We start from the raw sequence: 24,705 nt of genomic DNA, 5'->3' as shown, positions 1-24,705 counted from the left end.
TATTTACTACCCGGGATTAAATCTATGGCACAATCGCACTCTCGGTGCGGAGGTAACGAACCAAGCTTGGATTCTTCAAAGACGTCACGATAGTCAGACAGGAACTCAGGAATTTCAGAGGGAATGGATGATGAAATGGAAACCACAGGTACATCCCCATGAGCCCCCTTACATCCCCAGCTCAACACAGACATAGCTCTCCAGTCGAGGACTGGGTTGTGAGATTGCAGCCAAGGCAATCCTAGCACCAAATCATCATGTAGATAATACAGCACCAGAAAGCGAATAATCTCCTGGTGATCCGGATTAATACGCATAGTTACTTGTGTCCAGTATTGTGGTTTATTATTAGCCAATGGGGTGGAGTCAATCCCCTTCAGAGGAATAGGAGTCTCCAAAGGCTCTAAATCATACCCACAGCGTTTGGCAAAGGACCAATCCATAAGACTCAAAGCGGCGCCAGAGTCGACATAGGCGTCCGTGGTAATAGATGACAAAGAGCAAATCAGGGTCACAGATAGAATAAATTTAGACGGTAAGGTGCAAATGGAAACAGATTTACCAAGCTTTTTAGTGCGCTTAGAGCATGCTGATATAACATGAGTAGAATCACCACAATAGAAACACAACCCATTTTTCCGTCTAAAATTCTGCCGCTCGCTTCGGGACAGAATTCTATCACACTGCATACTCTCTGGCGACTTCTCAGTGGACACCGCCAGATGGTGCACTGGTTTGCGCTCCCGCAAACGCCTATCGATCTGAATAGCCATTGTCATGGACTCATTCAGACCCGCAGGCACAGGGAACCCCACCATAACATCCTTAATGGCATCAGAGAGACCCTCTCTGAAAGTCGCCGCCAGGGCGCACTCATTCCACTGAGTAAGCACAGACCATTTACGGAATCTTTGGCAGTAAATTTCCGCTTCATCTTGCCCCTGAGATAGGGACATCAAAGTTTTTTCTGCCTGAAGCTCCAAATGAGGTTCGTCATAAAGCAACCCCAAGGCCAGAAAAAACGCATCCACATTGAGCAACGCAGGATCCCCTGGTGTCAATGAAAAAGCCCAGTCTTGAGGGTCGCCCCGGAGCAAGGAAATCACAATCCTGACCTGCTGTGCAGGGTCTCCGGCAGAGCGAGATTTCAGAGACAAAAATAATTTGCAATTATTTCGAAAATTCTGAAACCCGGATCTATTCCCCGAGAAAAATTCCGGCAAAGGAATTCTCGGCTCAGATACAGGTGCATGACAAACAAAATCTTGCAAATTTTGTACCTTCGTGGCGAGATTATTCAAACCTGCAGTTACACTCTGAAGATCCATTACAAACAGGTGGACACAGAGCCATTCAAGGGTTAAGAGGAGGTAAGAAGCAGCTAGACAGCAATTAAGGGCTAGGCAGCAAAACTCTGAGGGGAAAAAAAAAAAAAAAATTTCCCTTCAACACTTCTTTTTCTCCTGCTTCAGCCCAAACAATTAACACTTTGCGGGCCGGTCAAACTGTCATGATCTCAATGGCAAGAGAACATAGCATAAGCATATATAGGAACTAGCTCTTGGAAGATGGGAACTGAGCTGACCATGAACTAAACCTAACGCACAACTAGCAGTGGCCGGGTAGCATGCCTACGTTGATTCTAGATGCCCAGCCCAGCCGGAGGACTAAATAAAGCTAGCAGAGGAAAATATTAGTCCTAGCTCACCTCTAGAGAAATACCCCGAAAGGAGACAGAGGCCCCCCACATGTATTGGCGGTGAGTTGAGATGAAATAACAAACGTAGTATGAAAATAGGTTTAGCAAATTTGAGGTCCACTTACTACATAGCAGAAGACAGAAAGGACACTTTCATGGTCAGCTGAAAACCCTATCAAAAACACCATCCAGAAATTACTTTAAAACTCTGGCATTAACTCATAACACCAGAGTGGCAATTCCCGTTCACAAGAGCTTTCCAGACACAGTAACGAAACTACAGCTGTGAACTGGAACAAAATGCAAAAACAAACATGGACAAGAGTCCAACTTATCTAGTAGTTGTCTAGGAGCAGGAACAAGCACAGAGAGGCTTCTGATAACATTGTTGACCGGCAAGCAACTAACAGAGCAGCAAGGTTATATAGCGACTCCCACATCTTGATGGGAACAGGTGAACAGAGAAGATGAAGACACCAGTTCAATTCCACCAGTAGCCACCGGGGGAGCCCAGAATCCAAATTCACAACAGCTTCCCCAGTCGGTATCTCATGCATGATGGCTTCAGTACAGCCGAAATCTTCGGCGTGACGGGAGAATGCGGCCTGAATTTCCCACAGCGTAGTTTCTATTGCTTTCTCACGCTCAGGGCCCAGAGCCTTCACATCCACTTCCATTTGATCAAGGATGACCATTCCACTCCACTCTGGGGATGGCGTCTCTTTGTCCCCTGCAGCCACTGCCAGGGTCCACCCCGCACCTTCTTTCGGTGATAAAGACATCTCCTCCTGACTCACCACTTCACCCTTATGTAGGTACACCAGGGCCAGATCTGTCCCTCATGGCAAGGTGACCTCCCCGGGGCCCATATTGAAAGCTCTTCTGGGGACATGTCCTTGCTGGACCACAGCTATCGTACGAGCTATCATGACTTCTTGGTCCACTCCTCCACCCACCACAGGCTGAACAACCACTTCCAACCCGTCAAGGTTGCGGTGAGTCCCCACTGGAAGGTATACTATAGTTTCTCGCTCGGGAGGTAGGATTACAGGTTCTTTGCCAGGGGCCCTCATGACCCCTACCGTCTGATAAGATGGCACACTCTTCTGTGTCCCACAGACATGGATCAGTCGTTGAAGGGCTTCTTGAGTAGGCTTATGTGTAGTAGCCTTCCTCCAATATCCAGGTCCCCGTTTGGTAAACATAAGCTGATCAAGTTCACGTAGGATATTAATTCCCAGTACTACAGGCAAATCTTCCTTGATAGGCTCAGGGACTAGCAGGATCCCTTTTCTCCCAACTTGTTGCCCACAGATTCGAATATTCATCCACATGACCCCTGTGACCGGGATCGGTTGTTGGTTGACATCAAACAACCGGATTAATGTCTCTTTTTCTGGCTTGGCCAGGTCCTGGAAATGCTGCTTGAAATACGCTTCTGGCATCGTTGTCACTTGTGACCTGGTGTCAGGACTCTGAACATTTTTTACCTTTTGTGCATTACTGCCCTTTTCCAAGATGGCGTCTTTGGTCTCATGTGTACTGTGTTTCCAGCTACAAAACTCCACCCCAGCCTTCAGTCTGTGCTAGAATATTCTGCCTTGCATCCAGCTCCTGACCTCTGATTACTCCCTGGCTATACACCTGCTCCTGGGAACCTGTGTGGTGATCCTGCTACTCTGCTCTGAGTTCCTGCGGCATACACAAATTTCCAGTAATCCTCCTTCATCTGCTGTTCGTGTTTACTTCCATCTGCATTTGCTGGTCATGTAAGCTCTTGCTGCTTTGCAATAACCTGAGACTATGAACCAGGCCTCCCTGGTTGAGCTAAGATATGATTTGAACTGCTCAATAGGCATATCTATCTGTGTCTGGACTAACACAAGGATTTTTTTGTGTCAAGTATCCTCAAGAATAACTGTGCTTCATAGACTTTCTGCATGATTGCATTTTCCTCTGAAGTTTCCTATAGACTGCTAAGCTGCGTTTATTATTTGCACCAAGTGTTGTGGAATTGAGTTTCTCTCTGCACCTGTTTGAATCACCGTGTGATAATATAGACTTTACCACTTATAAAACTGTGTCCTGTAGTTGTCTTGTTCCACGCAAAGAGTCTCCTGAGTTATCCCCTATAATTATTACAGGATACTCTAGCCTAAAAAAGAAAAGGAGACTGCTGGAACAATGACTGCAGAAAGCAAATTAGAGCAGGTGTTTTCCATAATTAGATCACTGCAGAAAGATGTGGAAGGTCTGCAAAAGAGGTTTGGAAGCTTTGAACACAATCAACAAGTGTTTGGACAAACTTTGCAGGACTTGAGCAACCGCATGGCAGCCCAGGAAAACAAACTTCCTGGCATAGAGTCCCAGTATGGACGGGCTTTTCAGGACATAAGCACGCAAATAGCTGCACAAGTGACTTTACCCTCTGGGCAACCGCCACCAGCTGGCCCACCTTAGTTGCCCCCATTCAGATTTAATGGTGATCGCGACAAATTTTGTGGCTTTGTGAATCAATGTATGCTATATTTTGATGTGCATGCTGACCGTTTTCCTACTGATAGATCCAAAGTATTGTGTGCAATAATGCTACTGACCTCACGAGCGCTTGCCTGGGCGAATCCGATGATTGAGTCTTGTGACCCACGGTTAAATGACTTGGATGATTTCTTGGCCGCTATGGCATTAATGTTTGATGACCCTAAACGCCATGCAACCGCTGAATCTGCTTTGTTGTCTTTGCGACCTGCTAAACGTTCTGTTATTGAGTATGCCACTGAATTCAGGAGATTGGCAGTAGATACAGATTGGGACAGTTATGCACAATTGCCTATTTTTAAAAGGGGTCTGTCTAGTATTGTAAAATATGAACTAGCCCGCTCTGAGTCACCACAAGAGCTAGAGACATTTATACAGCCTTGTGTGCGCATAGACATTCACCTTACTGAGCGTAGGCAGGAGAAATTTGCTGCATATAACCGTGTTTCTAACTTTTCCCTTCCTTCCAAAGAGCCTGCAGGTAAAATCTCTCAGGAGGTGGAGGAGGTGCCCATGCAAATTGATTCCGTTCAGAGGCGCGAGATCAATGAGCGCCGGGAGCATCGCCTGCGTAAAAGTCTATGTTTCTACTGTGGCCAGTCTGACCACTTCTTGATCAGTTGTCCTAAGTGTCCTAGACAGCCTAACAAGGTGCTAGCAGCAATAGGGGAGTGTTGTGAACTCTGTTTTCAGGCTCCCTCTTGTGGTCACAGGTGGTGTTGTGTGACTTTTGTTTTGGGCTCCCCCTGGTGGCTTTGTTTGTTATCCTGCGGGTCTGTGGCTGGATCAGCTGCCTCGTTATTCACTTGGGAGTTTCCTATTTAGCTCTGTTTCACTTCTACTTGTTGCCGGCTGTCAATGTATTCAGTGCTATTCTGATTACTCCTGATTATCTTCGTTTTCAGTCTCTTCAGGAGAAGCTAAGTTCCGTTTAATTATTTTTTTGCTCATCAGTCTGCAATATGATTTCTGTGTATGATGAGTTTAGTCCAGCTTGCTAATATGTGATTTCTTGCTGCTGGTAAGCTCTGGGGTACGGAGTTGCTTCCCGCGCACCGTTAGTTGGTGCGGGGGCTCGAGCAATCTCTGCGTGGATATTTTGAATAGGGTTTTTAATTGACCACACAGTTCCCTTCCTATTTTTCTGCTATCTAGTGTTAGCGGGCCTCATTTGCTGAATCTATTTTCATCTCTGCGTTTGTGCTTTCCCTTAACTCCCCGTTAATATTTGTGGGGGGCTATTCTATATCTTTGGGGTCATTTCACTGAGGCAAGTGAGGACTTTCTTTCCCTCTAGGAATAGTCAGTTTCTCAGGCCGTGAAGAGACGTCTAGGATTTTCAGGTAACGTTCCACGGCTACCTATAGTTGTCTGCGGATAGGATCAGGTTGCGGTCAATTCAGTTACCACTGCCCCAGAGCTAGTCGTCTGTTAGTTACTTAGCTAATCAGACCTGCGATCCTTGCCTCTAGGATCATAACAGGGGAGTATGACAACTGTGATGATGAATCTGACATCTCTGAATGTAGCCTGCCTTTAAACGCTGTATTCCATTCACTTTCTATGACTTCACCCCCCAAGGAGCTGAAGGAAAATAACTCTCACTGTTCTCTCCCTATTAAGATCCTGTGTTCAGGACAGTGGATTTCCAGTTCAGCTATGATTGACTCTGGTGCTGGTGGCAATTTCATGGATATCGCATTTGCCAAGGAACATGGTATTAAAATTCAGCAAAGAGCCTCTCCAATTACCATGGAAACAGTGGATGGGTCACCTTTAATCTCTGGGCCTGTGAATCAGGAGACCATACCCCTTGAAATTTTGTTGGAGCCTAATCATCAGGAGCAACTTTCTTTCTTGCTAATTTCTTCTCCTCATTTTCCTGTGATTTTAGGCATTCCTTGGTTGCGTTCTCAGAACCCAATTATCAACTGGGAGACCAAGGAGATTATCTTCCCAACAAGGAGCAACTCAGTGTTAACAGAAGCTGTCCCTGAGTCCACGGCTACGGAACCACATGTACAGGTATTTTCTTTACCTCCAGCTTATAAAGAGTTCTCTGACATCTGTGACAAGAAGAATGCAGATCAGCTTCCTCCACACAGGCATTATGAATGTCCCATTTAGCTGCTTCCCGGGGCAGCCATTCCTTTTGGTAACATATACCCTGTGGCTGCACCTGAGCTTCAAGCCTTAAAAGAGTATATTGATGAAGATGACCATCGCAATCTAGAGTTCCTTAGATCCGCTAGATGTCTTTCTCCTCGTCAGGCTCGTTGGAACTTATTTTTAAATCAATTTAACTTTGTTATCTCATACCGTCCAGGTTCTCGTAATGGGAAGGCTGATGCTTTATCCCGAATCCATGCTGTGGATTCCGTACCTGGAGCCCCGTCCAAGACCATTCTATCTGATGCCAATTTCATCGGAGTTATCCACGATCAGGACTTGTGGAAGGAGTGCAGGGAGGCCTTTGAAGGTGATGTATTTCTGGCCAACCCAGCTGTGGATATTAATCTTGTCTTTAAGGGTGGCATGTGGTTCAGAGGTCGACGTATCTACGTCCCAGAGGTCGTCCGTCTGCAGATCCTCAAGTTGGTACATGACTCCAAGTTGGCTGGTCACAGGGGGGTACAGAAGACACAAGAGTTCCTGAGCCGATTCTTCTGGTGACTAACTTGCCTGAAGGATACCAAGGACTATGTTCTTTCTTGCGAGGTATGTGCCCATTACAAGACTCCTCATGTGGCACCTACGGGTCTTCTATAACCATTACCTGTTGTGTCCCGCCCTTGGGGGTCTATATCAATGGACTTTATTGTGGAGCTGCCTACATCGGGGGGCATGAATACAATCATGGTGGTTGTTGATCGCCTGACTAAAGCTGCTCATTTTGTTCCGTGCACCGGCCTCCCCTCAGCTAAAGATACAGTGAACTTGGTTATACAGAATGTCTTTCAGTTGCACGGGGTTCCGGATGAGATCATCTCTGACCGTGGAGTACAGTTCACTTCAAGATTCTGGAAGGGGTTTTGCTCTGCACTCAATATTAATGTCTGTCTCTCTTCTGCTTACCATCACCAGACAAATGATCAGACTGAGCGTACCAACCAGACGCTGGAACAATATCTAAGATGTTATGTCAGCCATCTCCAGGATGATTGGTTGGAGTTGTTGCTGTTAGCTGAATTTTCATATAATAATTCTCAGAGCGCCTCCACTAAATTTACACCTTTCTTTGCCAATCCGGGTTATCATTCCTGTATTTTACCTAGGTCTCCAATTAATTCTCCGGTTCCGGCAGTGGAGGAAAGGTTGACTGCGATGAGACAGAATCTGGAGGTTCTGAAGGAATCCCTGACCACAGCTCAAGAACGTTATAAGAGATCGGCTGATAGATTCCGTAAACCTGCACCCATGTTCAAGGTAGGAGATTCCGTGTGTTTTGCAACTAAGAATCTGAAGATAAATGTTCCTTCACAAAAACTTGGACAGAAATTCATTGGCCCTTTCAAGATCAACGGTATTGTGAGCTCTGTGGCCTGCCGGCTGAAGCTGCCGAGGACAATGATGGTACACCCAGTTTTTCATGTATCTTTACTAAAGCCTTTATCTCCTAATACCTTCCAGGGACATGTTGTGCCACCTCCGCAGCCTGTGGTGATTGATGGGCAAGAACAATTTGTGGTGGAGGAAATTATTGATTCCAGGATTCGCAGGAATCGGCTCCAATATCTGATAAGATGGCAGGGATATCCCCCTGAGGAAGACTCTTGGGAACCTGTGAAAAACATCAATGCCCAACAGAAGATTTTTCGTTTTCATCAGAGATTCCCTGAGAAACCAGGTCTAGGATCGTCCTGAGGCCGCTTCTAAGGAGGGAGTAATGTCAGGACTCTGAACATTTTTTACCTGTTGTGCATTACTGCCCTCTTCCAAGATGGCGTCTTTGGTCTCATGTGCACTGTGTCTCCTGCTATAAAACTCCACCCCAGCCTTCAGTCTGTGCTAGAGTATTCTGCCTTGCATCCAGCTCCTGACCTCTGATCACTCCCTGGCTATACACCTGCTCCTGTGAACCTGTGTGGTGATCCTGCTACTCTGCTCTGAGTTCCTGCTGCATACACAAGTTTCCAGTAATCCTCCTTCATCTGCTGCTCGTGTTTTCTTCATCTGCATTTGCTGGACATATAAGCTGCTGCTGCTTTGCAATAACCTGAGACTATAAACCAGGCCTCCCTGGTTGAGCTAAGATATGATTTGAACTGCCTATAAGCATATCTATCTGTGTCTGGACTAAGACAAGGATTTATTTGTGTCAAGTATCCTCAAGAATAACTGTGCTTCATAGACTTTCTGCTTGATTGCATTTTTCTCTAAAGACTGCTAAGCTGCGTTTATTATTTGCACCAAGTGTTGTGGACTTGAGTTTCTCTCTGCACCTGTTTGAATCACCGTGTGATAATATAGACTTTACCAGTTATAAAACTGTGTCCTGTAGTTGTCTTGTTCCACGCAAAGAGTCTCCTGAGTTATCCCCTATAATTATTACACCCGGTATCTATCAGGCAATCCACTAGAACTCCTTCAAATTCAGCACGTAGGATGGGGCTCCCGCCAAACAAGTGTTCGTTATGATATGGAGCGGCCTCTCTTCTCGCCTCCCCCGCAGAGTGCCGCACTACTGCGGGGGTTGGTAGTTTAACGGCTGCTTCCGCTGGCCTTGAGTATAGTTCCAACGGTCTCTGGCAAGGTGCCCCCGTCCTCCACATTCCCAGCATTGGATGCCTCCTCCTCGCCGGGGGGTACCTCGAGCCTGTCCTCATTCCTCCGATGCCTGATGGGAGGGGGCTTGCTCCCACTGATCCCTTATCGGTCGGGCTGAAGAATGGTTGCATGAGTACGGTGGGTCAGACTGTTGTAGTTCTCCCACTCTTCGCTCCATCTGGGTCAGTTTCTCTTGCATGTTGACAAGGGACCGCTGCAAGTCCTGCACCACCTGGACCAGCACCTCCTGATGGTTTGGGTCCCCTCTGGTATTGGCGCCCTGGACACGCATCACCCCAGACGCATAGCTCTCTTATTTACTTCGGTCCACTGTTTCCGCCAGGATTTGACGAAACGTAAGAGCCGGATCTGCCCGGACCCGTTCTGACAGTGCTCGCCTCAAGGATGTGCTGTGCAGTCCCAGAATGAATTGCTCCCGGAGTATCCGGTCTTTAGATCCTATGCTGCCAAATCCATCCTCCTCCTTTCTCTGCACCTCTGCTAACACTTCTTGCAGTGCTGTTGCATACTGAGAAATTCCTTCTTCTTCCCACTGAAGCCTAGAGAAAAATTTGTCGCGAAGGTGTCCAGGGCTAGCAGTCTTGCCGTAGATCTCTTCCAGGAACTTCACTAGCTCCTTCAGTGTACTGTGGGTGAGTTCTGGTTGTAGGCAGACGTTTCTACGGGCTTCTCCCTCTAGGTCAGTTAACGCAGTGTCCACTTCGAGGTCTGGGCTGATGTTATAAATCTTCAGGGTGCCTTGCAGCCGGGACACCCAGTCGGACAGTGGCATATTCTTGCTGTCAAACTTTGGTAGCACACTAAATATGGTGCCCATAGGGAGTGTCCTTGCAGGGGTTCCACCAATGCCCACAGCATCTCCATTAACATTAGCATTCCCGCCATTGCTGTCTGCTGCCTCCATCTTAGTGACAGTACCCTGCTCGCATGCTCGCAGCGCCACTTGAAGCGATGGCTGGGGGACCACCATGGTGCAGGAAGACTACTGTACACAAGATGAGGTGCAAACAACAAAGGGTAGATTTATTGGAAGGCAAGGGATGAAGTGAATGAGGAAGATGCAAACAGGGGTATACAATGGCAAAAGACAATTTACAAGAGTCATAAATGTTATCTTTTCCGTAAAATAGCACGGTGCTCCAACTATTCCAGACTCAAAATATGTCTAAGCAGCAAATGTAAACAATAAACAGGTGATGTTGCTACTCTACATATAACCTCCCTGGCCTTTACTAAGCAGGCCACACGGCTCCCGTGTACTGACTATTGAAGTCTACACTAGGCCCTAACAGGTGCACCAAACAGGAACAAACTCACGGTGATGTTGGAGAATCAGCTCCAGTCCCAGGGGGCCCCCAGCAGTCTAATATGGTGGTGCGCACGGCTTTCTGTCAGATCTGTGAAGCATGGTCTTCTCCTTGCTTCTGGATCCTAGGGATGCTCCTGGAAACTGTAAATCCCTTCCTCTGTATCTTCGTGGCTCTCTTGCAGCTATATCAGAGCACAGTTCTTCTCTCTTTCAGCTATCAGCACAAAAAGTCCTCTCTGCAGCAGCCTCAGCTCATACACGCTGCTCCAGCTCCATTGCTGCACTCAGCCAGACTAGTTCATTACACCAACTATTGCAGGGGAGAAGCAGAACATTCCATCACGCCCGACAAGGGGGTGCAGCCTCTTAAAGTGACAGTGTGTTCCTTACTGTCCATAACAGCACCACCCTCTTACAATTACAACACTAAAAGTGAAGATAACAAACTTTATAATATATCTGATTAAGAAAATGGCTCTTTCCCCACATCAGACTCCTCTAGGGATTAGCAAACTCATTATGTAATATCATCAGGGAGCCATGTGATTGGCTTCAAATTTATTGTGCAGCAGAACAACGACCTCAAACATGCAACCAATGTCATTACAAATTATTTTCAGTGTAAAGAACAAGGAATCCTGGAAGTTATGTTATGACCCTCACAAAGCCCTGATCTCCACATTCTAGACTCAGTCTGGGATTATATATTATTGTAAATCCACAGAAGATCTGTGCTTAGTTCTCCAAGATGTTTAGAGCAAACTCCTATCTGAATTGCTTCACAAACTGTGTACAAAATTTAGCTAGGAAATATGATGCTGTTTTGAAGGCTAAGGGCAGTCACACAAATAGTGATTTGATTTACATTTCTCCTTTGTTCATTCACTTTGCATTTTGTTAATTGATAAAAATAAACTATTGACACTTCTTATTTTGCAAGCATTCTTACTTTGCAGTATTTTTCCACACCTGCCTAAAACTTTTTGCACAGAATTGTACATCTTGACGTTTTTATGTCACTGCATGCATCACCAAAAGGCACTGACTAGTCCTCAGGCTGCTCATATCATGGTGTTCTGACTTGGCTTGTGTCAAAGAGGCCTAGTCAGCAATGGACGCATCTGCAAAGACTACAATTCTAGAATAGGACTGTCACTAAACCTGAAATGAGGAATACACTGCAGCTACTAGGAGTAAATGGATGACCAGTAGTGTTGAGCGATACCGTCCGATACTTGAAAGTATCGGTATCGGAAAGTATCGGCCGATACCGGCAAAGTATCGGATCCAATCCGATACCGATACCCGATACCAATACAAGTCAATGGGACTCATGTATCGGACGGTATTCCTGATGGTTCCCAGGGTCTGAAGGAGAGGAAACTCTCCTTCAGGCCCTGGGAACCATATTAATGTGTAAAAGAAAGAATTAAAATAAAAAATATTGCTATACTCACCTCTCCGACGCAGCCTGCACCTTACAGAGGGAAGCGGCAGCGTTCTTTGTTTAAAATTCACGCTTTTCTTTCCTTTACTGAAGTCCCGGCTTGTGATTGGTCGCGTGCCGACCATGTGGCCGGGACGCAACCAATCACAGCAAGCCGTGACGTAATTTCAGGTCCTTCAGGATTTTAAAATTACGTTCCGGCGTTGTGATTGGTTGCGTCGCAGTCACATGGGCAACGCAACCAATCACAGCAAGCCGTGACGTAATTTCAGGTCCTTAAGGATTTTAAAATTACGTCCCGGCTTTGTGATTGGTTGCGTCGCAGTCACATGGGAGACGCAACCAATCACAAGCCGTGACGTCACGGGAGGCTGGACACGCGCCCATTTTAAAATGCGCGCGTGTCCAGCCTCCCGGCTTGTGATTGGTTGACCGCGACGCAACCAATCACAAGCCGGGACGTCACGGGAGGCTGGACACGCGCCCATTTTAAAATGCGCGCGTGTCCAGCCTCCCGTGACGTCACGGCTTGTGATTGGTTGCGTCTCCCATGTGACTGCGACGCAACCAATCACAAAGCCGGGACGTAATTTTAAAATCCTTAAGGACCTGAAATTACGTCACGGCTTGCTGTGATTGGTTGCGTTGCCCATGTGACTGCGACGCAACCAATCACAATGCCGGAACGTAATTTTAAAATCCTGAAGGACCTGAAATTACGTCACGGCTTGCTGTGATTGGTTGCGTCCCGGCCACATGGTCGGCACGCGACCAATCACAAGCCGGGACTTCAGTAAAGGAAAGAAAAGCGCGAATTTTAAACAAAGAACGCTGCCGCTTCCCTCGGTAAGGTGCAGGCTGCGTCGGAGAGGTGAGTATAGCAATATTTTTTATTTTAATTCTTTCTTTTACACATTTTTACATTAATGTTGTTTCGATACCGATACCCGATACCACAAAAATATCGGATCTCGGTATCGGAATTCCGATACAGCAAGTATCGGCCGATACCCGATACTTGCAGTATCGGAATGCTCAACACTAATGACCAGGTGGGGAGCTGTGGCAGCAGGAAAGATTTTTACAAAACTTGCATGAATTATGCTCTGTAGGGATGAACCAGAACAGTAAAGTTTAGGGTCCATACCAGACATCTTTACGTACTTCACAGGAACTGAAACAATGTGGAAGGCAAAAATGAACATTTAACTTTTTTTTGCAAACATTTTACTTCAGAACCATTTTTTTTTATTTTCACAAGTGTAAAAACAGAAATTTAACCATAAATGTTGTTGTGCAATTTCTCCTGAATCTGACGATACCCCATATGTGGGGGTAAACCACTGTTTGGGCGCACCGCTGAGCTTGGAAGAGAAGGAGCGCTGTTTGACTTTTTCAATGCAGAATTGGCTGGAATTGAGATCGGATGCCTTGTCACGTTTAGAGAGCCCCTGATGTGCCTAAACAGTGGAAACGCTGCACAAGTGACACCATTTTGGAAACTAGACCCCTTAAGGAACTTATCTAGACGTGTGGTGAGCACTTTGAACCCCCAAGTGCTTCCCAGAAGTTTATCCCGAGTACGCTGATGCCCCATATATGGGGGTAAACCACTGTTTGGGTGCACGGCAGAGCTCGGAAGGGAGGGAGCACCATTTGACTTTTTGAGCACAAAATTGGCTGTGGCGTTTAGAGACCCCCTGATGTACCTAAACAGTGGAAACCCCCCAAATCTAACTCCAACCCTAACCCCAACACACCCCTAACCCTAATGCCATCCGATCCATAATCCTAATCACAACTCTAATGATAATCACAACCCTAACCCCAAAACAACCATAACCCTAATCATAACCCTAAATCCAACACACCCCTAATCCTAATCTCAACCCTAACCTCAAACCTAACCCTAATTCCAATACACCCCTAATCCCAACCCTAACCTTAACCCTAATCCCAAACCTAACCCTAATGCCAACCCTAATCCAAACCCTAATCCCAACTCTAACCCTAACTTTAGCCGCAACCCTAGTCCTAACTTTAGCCCCAACCCTAGCCCTAACTTTAGCCCCAACCCTAACCCTAGCCCCAACCCTAACCCTAACCCTAAATTTAGCCCCAACTCTAACCCTAGCCCTAACTTTAGCCCCAACCCTAACCCTAGCCCTAACCCTAAATTTAGCCCCAACCCTAACCCTAAATTTAACCCTAACCCTAATTATAACCCCAACCCTAACCCTAAATTTAGCCCCAACCCTAACCCTAACCCTAAATTTAGCCCCAACCCTAACCCTAACCCTAGCCCTAACCCTAACCCTAGCCCTAACCCTAGCCCTAACCCTAACCCTAAATTTAGCCCCAACTCCTCTAGCTGCCGGCCGGCAGATCATGGTGGGCGCACTACGCATGCGCCCGCCATTTTCTTACCAAAGGAAGAAGCCGGCGGCCAGGAGAGGACACAGGAGGACCCAGGGACACCGGTAAGTATGATAGGGTCCCCGAATCCCCCTATTTCTCTGTCCTCTGATGTGCGATCACATCAGAGGACAGAGAATTACACATCGCTTTTTTTTTTTTTGCAGTCGCTGGTAAACAGTTAATTACCGGCGATCGCAAAACAGGGGTCGGTAAAAACCGACCCCGATCATGTTCTTTGGGGTCTCGGCTGCCGGGTGCCGGGCGGCGGGCGCACTGCGCATGCGCCTGCCATTTTTTGGCTGGAAGAAGATGGCGGCGCCCATCGGGAGCCACGATGAGCACCGAGGGAGACAGGTGAGTATCGGGGGGCTATCGGGGGTGATCGGGGACCCCATTTCTCTGTCCTCTGATGTGCAATCACATCGGAGGACAGAGAAATTAAATGGCAAATTGCGTTTTGGGTTTTTTTGCGACCGCCGGTAAACGGTTAATTACCAGCGATTGCAACTCGGGGGTTGGTAAAGAGAAACCCTGAATCATATTCTCTGGGGTCTCGGCTACCCCCGGCAACCGAGACCCCAGAGAAAATCCGACTCTGGGGGGCACTATTCACTTTTTTTTGAGTACCCTTAACTGCCACCGTTAAAAGGCTTATCGGCGGTCGTTAAGGGATTAAGAAGCATCAGCTAGCATCTTTATTGCCGAATACCACAGGTGGCATCACGAACACTAATCCCATAAACTTTATTCCCCTTCATTTCACCTTAACCCCTTCATGACCCAGCCTATTTTGGCCTTAATGTCCTTGCCGTTTTTTGCAATTCTGACCAGTGTCCCTTTATGAGGTAATAACTCCGGAACGCTTCAACGGATCCTAGCGATTCTGAGATTGTTTTTTCGTGACATATTGGGCTTCATGTTAGTGGTAAATTTAGGTCGATAATTTCTGAGTTTATTTGTGAAAAAAACGGAAATTTGGCGAAAATTTTGAAAATTTTGCAATTTTCACATTTTGAATTTTTATTCTGTTAAACCAGAGAGTTATGTGACACAAAATAGTTAATAAATAACGTTTCCCACATGTCTACTTTACATCAGCACAATTTTGGAAACAAATTTTTTTTTTGCTAGGAAGTTATAAGGGTTAAAATTTGACCAGTGATTTCTCATTTTTACAACAAAATTTACAAAACCATTTTTTTTAGGGACCACCTCACATTTGAAGTCAGTTTGAGGGTTCTATATGGCTGAAAATACCCAAAAGTGACACCATTCTAAAAACTGCACCCCTCAAGGTGCTCAAAACCACATTCAAGAAGTTTATTAACCCTTCAGGTGTTTCACAGCAGCAGAAGCAACATGGAAGGAAAAAATGAACATTTAACTTTTTAGTCACAAAAATGATATTTTAGCAACAATTTTTTTATTTTCCCAAGGGTAAAAGGAGAAACTGGACGATGGACGTTGTTGTCCAATTTGTCCTGAGTACGCTGATACCTCATATGTGGGGGTAAACCACTGTTTGGGCGCACGGCAGGGCTCGGAAGGGAAGGAGTGCCATTTGACTTTTTCAATGAAAAATTGGCTCCAATCTTTAGCGGACACCATGTCGCGTTTGGAGAGCCCCCGTGTGCCTAAACATTGGAGCTCCCCCACAAGTGACCCCATTTTGGAAACTAGACCCCCAAAGGAACTTATCTAGAAGCATAGTGAGCACTTTAAACCCCCAGGTGCTTCACAAATTGTTCCGTAAAAATGAAAAAGTACTTTTTTTTCACAAAAAAATTATTTTAGCCTCAATTTTTTCATTTTCACATGGGCAACAGGATAAAATGGATCCTAAAATTTGTTGGACAATTTCTCCTGAGTACACCAATACCTCACATGTGGGGGTAAACCACTGTTTGGGCACATGGTAAGGCTCGGAAGGGAAGGAGCGCCATTTGACTTTTTGAATGAAAAATTATCTCCATCGTTAGCGGACACCATGTCGCGTTTGGAAAGCCCCTGTGTGCCTAAACATTGGAGCTCCTCCACAAGTGACCCCATTTTGGAAACTAGACCCCCCAAGGAACTTATCTAGAGGCATAGTGAGCACTTTAAACCCCCAGGTACTTCACAAATTGATCCGCAAAAATGAAAAAGTACTTTTTTTTCACACAAAATTTCTTTTAGCCTCAATTCTTTCATTTTCACATGGGCAACAGGATAAAATGGATCCTAAAATTTGTTGGGCAATTTCTCCTGAGTACGCCGATACCTCATATGTGGGGGTAAACCACTGTTTGGGTGCACGGCAAGGCTCGGAAGGGGAGGCGTGCCATTTGACTTTTTGAATGGAAAATTAGCTACAATCGTTAGCGGACACCATGTCGCGTTTGGAGAGCCCCTGTGTGCCTAAACATTGGAGCTCCCGCACAAGTGACCCCATTTTGGAAACTAGACCCCCCAAGGAACTTATCTAGATGCATAGTGAGCACTTATAACCCCCAGGTGCTTCACAGAAGTTTATAACGCAGAGCCGTGAAAATTAAAAATAATTTTTCTTTCCTCAAAAATGATTTTTAGCCCAGAATTTTTTATTTTCCCAAGGGTAATAGGAGAAATTGGACCCCAAATGTTGTTGTCCAGTTTGTCCTGAGTACGATGATACCCCATATGTGGGGGTAAACCACTGTTTGGGCGCACGGCAGGGCTCGGAAGGGAAGGCACGCCATTTGGCTTTTTCAATGGAAAATTAGCTCCAATCATTAGCGGACACCATGTCGCGTTTGGAGAGCCCCTGTGTGCCTAATCATTGGAGCTCCCGAACAAGTGACCCCATTTTGGAAACTAGACCTCCCAAGGAACTAATCTAGATGTGTGGTGAGCACTTAGAACCCCCAAGTGCTTCACAGAAGTTTATAACGCAGAGCCATTAAAATAAAAAATAATTTTTCTTTTCTCAAAAATGATTTTTAGCCCACAATTTTTTATTTTCCTAAGGGTAACAGGAGAAATTGGACCCCAAAAGTTGTTGTCCAGTTTCTCCTGAGTACGCTGATACCCCATATGTGGGGGTAAACCACTGTTTGGGCATATGGCGGGGCTCGGAAGGGAAGTAGTGACGTTTTGTAATGCAGACTTTGATGGAATGGTCTGCGGGCATCATGTTACGTTTGCAGAGCCCCTGATATGCCTAAACAGTAAAAAACCCCCACAATTGACCCCATTTTGGAAACTAGACCCCCCAAGGAACTTATCTAGATGTTTGGTGAGCACATTCAACCCCCAAGTGCTTCACAGAAGTTTACAACGCAGAGCCGTGAAAATAAAAAATCATTTTTCTTTCCTCAAAAAAGATGTTTTAGCAAGCAATTTTTTATTTTCACAAGGGTAACAGGAGAAATTGGACCACAATATTTGTTGCCCAGTTTGTTGTGAGTACGCTGATACCCCATATGTGGGGGTAGACCACTGTTTGGGCATATGCCGGGGCTCGGAAGGGAAGTAGTGGCATTTGAAATGCAGACTTTGATGGAATGGTCTGCGGGCGTCACATTGCATTTGCAGAGCCCCTGATGTGCCTAAAAAGTAGAAACACCCCACAAGTGACCCCATTTTGGAAACTAGACCCCCCAAGGAACTTATCTAGATGTGTGGTGAGCATGTTCAACCCCCAAGTGCTTCACAGAAGTTTACAACGCAGAGCCGTGAAAATAAAAAATAATTTTTCTTTCCTCAAAAAAGATGATTTAGCAAGCAATTTTTTATTTTCACAAGGGTAACAGGAGAAATTGGACCCCAATATTTGTTGCCCAGTTTGTTGTGAGTGTGCTGGTACACCATATGTGGGGGTAAACCACTGTTTGGGCGCATGTCAGGGCTCGGAAGGGAGGTAGTGACATTTGAAATGCAGACTTTGATGGAATGGTCTGCGGGCATCACATTGCATTTGCAGAGCCCCTGATGTGCCTAAACAGTAGAAACACCCCACAAGTGACCCCATTTTGGAAACTAGACCCCCCAAGGAACTTATCTAGATGTGTGGTGAGCACGTTCAACCCCCAAGTGCTTCACAGAAGTTTACAACGCAGAGCCGTGAAAATAAAAAATCATTTTTCTTTCCTCAAAAAAGATGTTTTAGCAAGCAATTTTTTATTTTCACAAGGGTAACAGGAGAAATTGGACCCCAATATTTGTTGCCCAGTTTGTTGTGAGTGTGCTGGTACACCATATGTGGGGGTAAACCACTGTTTGGGTGCATGTCAGGGCTCGGAAGGGAGGTAGTGACATTTGAAATGCAGACTTTGATGGAATGGTCTGCGGGCGTCACATTGCTTTTGCAGAGCCCCTGATGTGCCTAAACAGTAGAAACACCCCACAAGTGACCCCATTTTGGAAACTAGACCCCCGATGGAACTTATCTAGATGTGTGGTGAGCACTTTCAACCCCCAAGTGCTTCACAGAAGTTTATAATGCAGAGCCCTGAAAATAAAAAATAATTGTTCTTTCCTCAAAAATTATGTTTTAGCAAGTAATTTTTTATTTTTGCAAGGGTAGCAGGAGAAATTGGACCCCAACAGTTGTTGCCCAGTTTGTCCTGAGTACGCTGGTACCCCAAATGTGGGGGTAAACCACTGTTTGGGCGCACGTTGGGGCTTGGAAGGGAGGGAGCAGCATTTGACTTTTTGAACGCAAGATTGTCTGGAATCAATGGTGGCGCCATGTTGCGTTTGGAGACCCCTGATGTGCCTAAACAGTGGAAACCCCTCAATTCTAACTTCAACACTAACCCCAACACACCCCTAATCCTAATCCCAACCGTAGCCATAACCCTAATCACAACCCTAACCCCAACACACCCCTAACCACAACCCTAACCGCAACACACCCGTAACCCTAATTCCAACCCTAACCCTAATCCTAACCCTAATCCCAACCCTAACCCTAATCCCAACCCTAACCACAACTGTAACCCCAACTGTTATGGTTCTCAATGGCAAGAGAACATAGCCCAGCAAACATACGAACTAGCTCTTGGAAGGATGGAAACTAAACTGACCATGAACTAAACCTGCCGCACAACTAACAGTAGCCGGGTAGCGTAGCCTGCGTTTTATCCCTAGACGCCCAGCGCCGGCCGGAGGACTAACTAATCCTGGCAGAGGAAAATATAGTCCTGGCTCACCTCTAGAGAAATTTCCCCGAAAGGCAGACAGAGGCCCCCACAAATATTGGCGGTGATTTTAGATGAAATGACAAACGTAGTATGAAAATAGGTTTAGCAAAATTGAGGTCCGCTTACTAGATAGCAGGAAGACAGAAAGGGCACTTTCATGGTCAGCTGAAAACCCTATCAAAATACCATCCTGAAATTACTTTAAGACTCTAGTATTAACTCATAACATCAGAGTGGCAATTTCAGATCACAAGAGCTTTCCAGACACAGAAACGAAACTACAGCTGTGAACTGGAACAAAATGCAAAAACAAACAAGGACTAAGTCCAACTTAGCTGGGAGTTGTCTAGCAGCAGGAACATGCACAGAAAGGCTTCTGATTACAATGTTGACCGGCATGGAAGTGACAGAGGAGCAAGGCTAAATAGCGACTCCCACATCCTGATGGAAACAGGTGAACAGAGAGGATGATGCACACCAGTTCAATTCCACCAGTGGCCACCGGGGGAGCCCAATATCCAATTTCACAACAGTACCCCCCCCTCAAGGAGGGAGCACCGAACCCTCACCAGAACCACCAGGGCGATCAGGATGAGCCCTATGAAAGGCACGGACCAAATCGGAGGCATGAACATCAGAGGCAGTCACCCAAGAATTATCCTCCTGACCGTATCCCTTCCATTTGACCAGATACTGGAGTTTCCGTCTGGAAACACGGGAGTCCAAGATTTTTTCCACAACGTACTCCAACTCGCCCTCAACCAACACCGGAGCAGGAGGCTCAACGGAAGGCACAACCGGTACCTCATACCTGCGCAATAATGACCGATGAAAAACATTATGAATAGAAAAAGATGCAGGGAGGTCCAAACGGAAGGACACAGGGTTAAGAATCTCCAATATCTTGTACGGGCCGATGAACCGAGGCTTAAACTTGGGGGAAGAAACCCTCATAGGGACAAAACGAGAAGACAACCACACCAAGTCCCCAACACAAAGCCGAGGACCAACCCGACGCCGGCGGTTGGCAAAAAGCTGAGTCTTCTCCTGGGACAACTTCAAATTGTCCACTACCTGCCCCCAAATCTGATGCAACCTCTCCACCACAGCATCCACTCCAGGACAATCCGAAGATTCCACCTGACCAGAAGAAAATCGAGGATGAAACCCCGAATTACAGAAAAAGGGAGACACCAAGGTGGCAGAACTGGCCCGATTATTGAGGGCAAACTCCGCTAAAGGCAAAAAAGCAACCCAATCATCCTGATCTGCAGACACAAAACACCTCAAATATGTCTCCAAGGTCTGATTCGTCCGCTCGGTCTGGCCATTAGTCTGAGGATGGAAAGCAGACGAGAAAGACAAATCTATGCCCATCCTAGCACAGAATGCTCGCCAAAATCTAGACACGAATTGGGTACCTCTGTCAGAAACGATATTCTCCGGAATACCATGCAAACGGACCACATTTTGAAAAAACAGAGGAACCAACTCGGAAGAAGAAGGCAACTTAGGCAGGGGAACCAAATGGACCATCTTAGAGAAACGATCACACACCACCCAGATGACAGACATCTTCTGAGAAACAGGAAGATCCGAAATAAAATCCATCGAGATGTGCGTCCAGGGCCTCTTCGGGATAGGCAAGGGCAACAACAATCCACTAGCCCGAGAACAACAAGGCTTGGCCCGAGCACAAACGTCACAAGACTGCACGAAGCCTCGCACATCTCGAGACAGGGAAGGCCACCAGAAGGACCTTGCCACCAAATCCCTGGTACCAAAGATTCCAGGATGACCTGCCAATGCAGAAGAATGAACCTCAGAAATGACTTTACTGGTCCAATCATCAGGAACAAACAGTCTACCAGGTGGGCAACGATCAGGTCTATCCGCCTGAAACTCCTGCAAGGCCCGCCGCAGGTCTGGAGAAACGGCAGACAATATCACTCCATCCTTAAGGATACCTGTAGGTTCAGAATTACCAGGGGAGTCAGGCTCAAAACTCCTAGAAAGGGCATCCGCCTTAACATTCTTAGAACCCGGCAGGTAGGTCACCACAAAATTAAACCGAGAGAAAAACAACGACCAGCGCGCCTGTCTAGGATTCAGGCGTCTGGCGGACTCAAGATAAATTAGATTTTTGTGGTCAGTCAATACCACCACCTGATGTCTAGCCCCCTCAAGCCAATGACGCCACTCCTCAAAAGCCCACTTCATGGCCAAAAGCTCCCGATTCCCAACATCATAATTCCGCTCGGCGGGCGAAAATTTACGCGAGAAAAAAGCACAAGGTCTCATCACGGAGCAATCGGAACTTCTCTGCAACAAAACCGCCCCAGCTCCGATTTCAGAAGCGTCGACCTCAACCTGAAAAGGAAGAGCAACATCAGGCTGACGCAACACAGGGGCGGAAGAAAAGCGCCGCTTAAGCTCCCGAAAGGCCTCCACAGCAGCAGGGGACCAATCAGCAACATCAGCACCCTTCTTAGTCAAATCAGTCAATGGTTTAACAACATCAGAAAAACCAGCAATAAATCGACGATAAAAGTTAGCAAAGCCCAAAAATTTCTGAAGACTCTTAAGAGAAGAGGGTTGCGTCCAATCACAAATAGCCTGAACCTTGACAGGATCCATCTCGATGGAAGAGGGGGAAAAAATATATCCCAAAAAGGAAATCTTTTGAACCCCAAAAACGCACTTAGAACCCTTCACACACAAGGAATTAGACCGCAAAACCTGAAAAACCCTCCTGACCTGCTGGACATGAGAGTCCCAGTCATCCGAAAAAATCAAAATATCATCCAGATACACAATCATAAATTTATCCAAATAATCACGGAAAATGTCATGCATAAAGGACTGAAAGACTGAAGGGGCATTTGAAAGACCAAAAGGCATCACCAAATACTCAAAGTGGCCCTCGGGCGTATTAAATGCGGTTTTCCACTCATCCCCCTGCTTAATTCGCACCAAATTATACGCCCCACGAAGATCTATCTTAGAGAACCACTTGGCCCCCTTTATGCGAGCAAACAAATCAGTCAGCAGTGGCAACGGATATTGATATTTAACCGTGATTTTATTCAAAAGCCGATAATCAATGCACGGCCTCAAAGAGCCATCTTTCTTAGCCACAAAGAAAAAACCGGCTCCTAAGGGAGATGACGAAGGACGAATATGTCCCTTTTCCAAGGACTCCTTTATATATTCTCGCATAGCAGCATGTTCAGGCACAGACAGATTAAATAAACGACCCTTAGGGTATTTACTACCCGGAATCAAATCTATGGCACAATCGCACTCCCGGTGCGGAGGTAATGAACCAAGCTTAGGTTCTTCAAAAACGTCACGATATTCAGTCAAGAATTCAGGAATCTCAGAGGGAATAGATGATGAAATGGAAACCACAGGTACGTCCCCATGCGTCCCCTTACATCCCCAGCTTAACACAGACATAGCTTTCCAGTCAAGGACTGGGTTATGAGATTGCAGCCATGGCAATCCAAGCACCAACACATCATGTAGGTTATACAGCACAAGAAAGCGAATAATCTCCTGGTGATCCAGATTAATCCGCATAGTTACTTGTGTCCAGTATTGTGGTTTATTGCTAGCCAATGGGGTGGAGTCAATCCCCTTCAGGGGTATAGGAGTTTCAAGAGGCTCCAAATCATACCCACAGCGTTTGGCAAAGGACCAATCCATAAGACTCAAAGCGGCGCCAGAGTCGACATAGGCATCCGCGGTAATAGATGATAAAGAACAAATCAGGGTCACAGATAGAATAAACTTAGACTGTAAAGTGCCAATTGAAACAGACTTATCAAGCTTCTTAGTACGCTTAGAGCATGCTGATATACCATGAGTTGAATCACCGCAATAGAAGCACAACCCATTTTTTCGTCTAAAATTCTGCCGTTCACTTCTGGACAGAATTCTATCACATTGCATATTCTCTGGCGTCTTCTCAGTAGACATCGCCAAATGGTGCACAGGTTTGCGCTCCCGCAGACGCCTATCGATCTGGATAGCCATTGTCATGGACTCATTCAGACCCGCAGGCACAGGGAACCCCACCATAACATCCTTAATGGCATCAGAGAGACCCTCTCTGAAATTCGCTGCCAGGGCGCACTCATTCCACTGAGTAAGCACAGCCCATTTACGGAATTTCTGGCAGTATATTTCAGCTTCGTCTTGCCCCTGAGATAGGGACATCAAGGCCTTTTCCGCCTGAAGTTCTAACTGAGGTTCCTCATAAAGCAACCCCAAGGCCAGAAAAAACGCATCCACATTGAGCAACGCAGGATCCCCTGGAGCCAATGCAAAAGCCCAATCCTGAGGGTCGCCCCGGAGCAGAGAAATCACAATCCTGACCTGCTGAGCAGGATCTCCAGCAGAGCGAGATTTCAGGGACAAAAACAACTTGCAATTATTTTTGAAATTTTGAAAGCAAGATCTATTCCCCGAGAAAAATTCAGGCAAAGGAATTCTAGGTTCAGATATAGGAACATGAACAACAAAATCTTGTAAGTTTTGAACTTTCGTGGTGAGATTATTCAAACCTGCAGCTAAACTCTGAATATCCATTTTAAACAGGTGAACACAGAGCCATTCCAGGATTAGAAGGAGAGAGAGAGAGAAAGGCTGCAATATAGGCAGACTTGCAAGAGATTCAATTACAAGCACACTCAGAACTGAGAAAAAAAAAAAAAAAATCTTCAGCAGACTTCTCTTTTCTCTCCTTTCTCTGTCAATTAATTTAACCCTTTTAGTCCGGTCAAACTGTTATGGTTCTCAATGGCAAGAGAACATAGCCCAGCAAACATACGAACTAGCTCTTGGAAGGATGGAAACTAAACTGACCATGAACTAAACCTGCCGCACAACTAACAGTAGCCGGGTAGCGTAGCCTGCGTTTTATCCCTAGACGCCCAGCGCCGGCCGGAGGACTAACTAATCCTGGCAGAGGAAAATATAGTCCTGGCTCACCTCTAGAGAAATTTCCCCGAAAGGCAGACAGAGGCCCCCACAAATATTGGCGGTGATTTTAGATGAAATGACAAACGTAGTATGAAAATAGGTTTAGCAAAATTGAGGTCCGCTTACTAGATAGCAGGAAGACAGAAAGGGCACTTTCATGGTCAGCTGAAAACCCTATCAAAATACCATCCTGAAATTACTTTAAGACTCTAGTATTAACTCATAACATCAGAGTGGCAATTTCAGATCACAAGAGCTTTCCAGACACAGAAACGAAACTACAGCTGTGAACTGGAACAAAATGCAAAAACAAACAAGGACTAAGTCCAACTTAGCTGGGAGTTGTCTAGCAGCAGGA

Source organism: Ranitomeya variabilis, chromosome 3 (assembly GCF_051348905.1).
Source record: "Ranitomeya variabilis isolate aRanVar5 chromosome 3, aRanVar5.hap1, whole genome shotgun sequence".
NCBI classification, from domain to species: Eukaryota; Metazoa; Chordata; class Amphibia; order Anura; family Dendrobatidae; genus Ranitomeya; species Ranitomeya variabilis.
This window is presented reverse-complemented; position numbering follows the sequence as displayed.